The 3,343-nt window shown below is 40.5% G+C and overlaps 1 protein-coding gene across 5 annotated transcripts in view; it reads left to right on the forward strand.

The window, feature by feature from the left end:
• rgs14b (regulator of G protein signaling 14b) overlaps window positions 1–3,343 on the forward strand; it is a 23,393-nt gene that overhangs the window by 11,188 nt on the left and 8,862 nt on the right. For all 5 annotated transcript variants that reach the window (XM_032528050.1, XM_032528051.1, XM_032528054.1 and 2 more), the window contains one exon: window positions 1–1,539. This exon is cut by the window's left edge and continues 261 nt beyond it. The gene's annotated coding sequence lies outside the window, so the exon portion shown is untranslated. The remainder of the gene's footprint in view (window positions 1,540–3,343) is intronic.

The following is a 3,343-nucleotide window of genomic DNA, read 5'->3' on the forward strand; positions in this document are numbered from 1 at the left end:
GACACAATCAGAACTACATGAAACATCTCACAACATCATGAGACCAGTCATGTCAGAAGACAGTGAAAAATGGTCAAGCACTTTTTTATAATGGTTTACAAATAAGCTCTGAGTGCAGTGTACCACCATCTCTGCTACTGATAATTGGCCCCTTGAGGCAATATGTAAAGAAGAAAGATCATGGTGAGCATTTACAGTGTCATTTCAAACACTACAGATGTTAACGGGAACAATGTTTGCTAAGAAATGTTTTGAAAAGAAGTTTTAGTTTACCCTGAAGCCAATGTGTTGGCTGTTTATTGTTTAACGCTGTACAGTTCACATTGCGGAAATTTCTCACAACGTGAGACATCGTAGTACACATCGTAGTAATGCTTTTCTCCGAACTCTAAACAAAAACATGTTTCTGCACAGGACTGTCCAGAAGGGGATTTTGAAGTGTATTGCACAATTGTTTTTTTTTTCTTCTTTATTTGAATTAAGATTGAAGATATTATTTTGACTGAGATGACTTTTTAATATTTTAATTTACTAATTTTCCTTTTGTGTGCTCACTTGCTATTTTCAAATGTGTGTTTGTGGTACTTAAACTTTTTGCTGCGATGGCACTTTTACCCCTGGTCAAGTCCTGTTTTCCTGTCTCCTTAGACTACATCTCAGGGTCCCGATCACGAATGTGTACTGTGATATAACGGAATGAATCTGATGTGTACATCCAAATATACCACAGGGTGTATCCAAACAATTAAATTGTTTTAAGATGAAATAGGATCCTGTTTGTCTGGTTTTGTTGTTGTTGGGAGTGAGATGTCATGTTACAGCTTTTAGCCCTCTGAGGAATCTTTTGGCTGAATCACCAAGGCCAGCTTCTGGCTTAACAAATGCTACGTGATTTGGTATTCTATGTGGTGCAGCCAGACCCCACTGGCTGGATGACTCATGCCATGTAAAAGAAGTCTAATGTGTATCTGTTTGTATAGGTGTACATTGTAACTAGCTTTGATTGCATTATCTTGTACATTTGTTGCATCCTGGTTGGGAAACCTTCTAAATGCCATCATGTAATTATGTTTTTTTTTCAAATTTCTGACGTTTGATCATTGCAGTGCTGTGATTGGCTCTTTATGAAGGACTTCTAGCAAATGGCTTGCTTAATCTGTCTAGATACTTGTTGCTGGAAGGTGTTTTCCAGTTGAGGAGCCTGGAAGGACTATTATGGGGTGCATTTGGCTGTTGTATGGGTTACAAAACAAATTATGAGTCATAGATGGATTCATCCACATGGATGATGTCAGCAGCATGTAAGTGACAGTATGGGCTTTAGGAAGCATCTCATTTGCCAACCTTGTAGACATGATTGTCTCTGAAGTTGTGTGTGTGTGTGTGTGTGTCTCTCTTTCTCTCTCTCCACCCATGCATGAGTGGTGTGTTGGCAGAACTATGAATGGGCAGTGAGGGGTGTGCTCTCCCAGACACCATAGCAGCAGTGAGATGAGGAGTGCCATCTACTCCACTGCACGTCTGTATTGGGAGAAGGAGGTGAGTGTCTGCATTTCCCTCCAGCATTTGACAAATTTCATTCTTTGGGGTTATCACTTTGCTTATTCAGTCAGATGTGTCTTCCTTTTTTCTCTCTCACTCCATCATTCATTCTGTCAGTCGCTCAGTGCATTTCTGTGCTTGAGTTAATGTCTTGTGCTATTTTGAGATGAACCTTTTCTCCTCTTTCATAGAAATGCTCACATATTGCAATTGCTTTCTCCTATCTGTTTTTTGTTATCAACTTGCTTTCAGTAATTTACATTGGGATGGATACGTAAAAAGTGTTTATTTTCTGAACTCAAGCCTCTGGTAATGGGTAATTTGAAAGGTGCTCACTATGCATTTGAGAGTCCTGCTGAGGAATACATAAGTGATGTTAAAAACCCATCTATCAAATCAATGCTTGCACATTACTGTGGACTGACAGTTCCTGCTCTGCCAGTGAAGGACAGACTCGGTGTGTGTTAAAAATAAAAAGGATTGCGGATTTATTTGCACGGACTCAGTTATCAGGTGACATACACATGGCGGAGCTGTGATTCAGGCTGGGAGCAGCGCGGTTGATCTACTGACTAAATTAATCCAGCTGTGTGTGTCTCACACCTGAGTGTGGCTGAACAGACATCCCATCAGCATCAATTATAGGACCGAATGTCCTTGCCACTGTGTGAGCCATCTTAATGTGCTCTCTCCTGACTGTGCAGCTACTGCCCATTGTGTTCCGCCTTGGTGCTCTAACCACCTCTGTGTGCATGCCTGTACTATAATAGCCTCTATAATTATACATATGCTGTGCATTTGTGATCCTTAGCAGGTTCAACGGCACAAATGTGGCGTGTGGGCGATGTCAGGTCAGCTTTCAATTTCACATCCTGGACTTGAATTATGGGGATTAGTTGACCCAAAGGAGTGAAAACAATGTCCAAGGTGTTGATCACTTAACTCATGGCTGAAATGATACAGAAATTGATGAGCATCAGTTGGAGACTCTATCGGAAGGGATTTTGTCTTCAGCAGGTAGTCATTTGGCAGATGGGCAGGCCTTTCAAGGAAAGCAAGAAAACAGGAGTGATATATAAATATCTCTCACTCACATTCTGAAATGAAGCTTAAGAAGTTCATGTAGTGCTTCTTAGTTGGGGAGTTAATTAGTGTTGACCTAACATTTGAGCTGTTGCCCGGATTCAAATCTTTAGAACAGATTTTCTTTTTTACGTAATGCAGATGCTCAAATCAGTATTTGATCATGGTCTGTGAAGGGTAATTACTCTTATTAAACACTTTCTGCCTCAGATTTATCATTGCCGAGTCTCACATGATGGAAGAAGAAAGGGTTTAAAAAAAAAAAAAAAAAAGACTGCATGACAAAATATTCTATAAGCCCATCCTTGCAGAAAGAGTTCTTGAGTAGCTTTTAATGTGAAAGGCTGTTTGTTGCTTTGTGTGTGTACAGTGAGGGGGAAAAAGTGTTTGATCCCCTGCTGATTTTGTACATTTGCCCACTGACAAAGAAATGATCAGTCTATAATTTTAATGGTAGATTTATTTGAATAGTGAGACAAAATAACTTGACTTAGTACTTGGTGGCAAAACCCTTGTTGGCAATCAGAGGTCAGACGTTTCTTGTAGTTGGCCACCAGGGTGTCACACATCTCAAGAGGGATTTTGTCCCACTCTCCTTTGCAGATCTTCTCCGAGTCATTAAGGTTTTGAGTCTGACGTTTGGCAACTCGAACCTTCAGCTCCCTCCACAGATTTTCTATGGTAATGAGGTCTGGAGACTGGCTAGGCCACTCCAGGA

Source organism: Etheostoma spectabile, chromosome 10 (assembly GCF_008692095.1).
Source record: "Etheostoma spectabile isolate EspeVRDwgs_2016 chromosome 10, UIUC_Espe_1.0, whole genome shotgun sequence".
In the NCBI taxonomy this organism is placed as follows: Eukaryota; Metazoa; Chordata; class Actinopteri; order Perciformes; family Percidae; genus Etheostoma; species Etheostoma spectabile.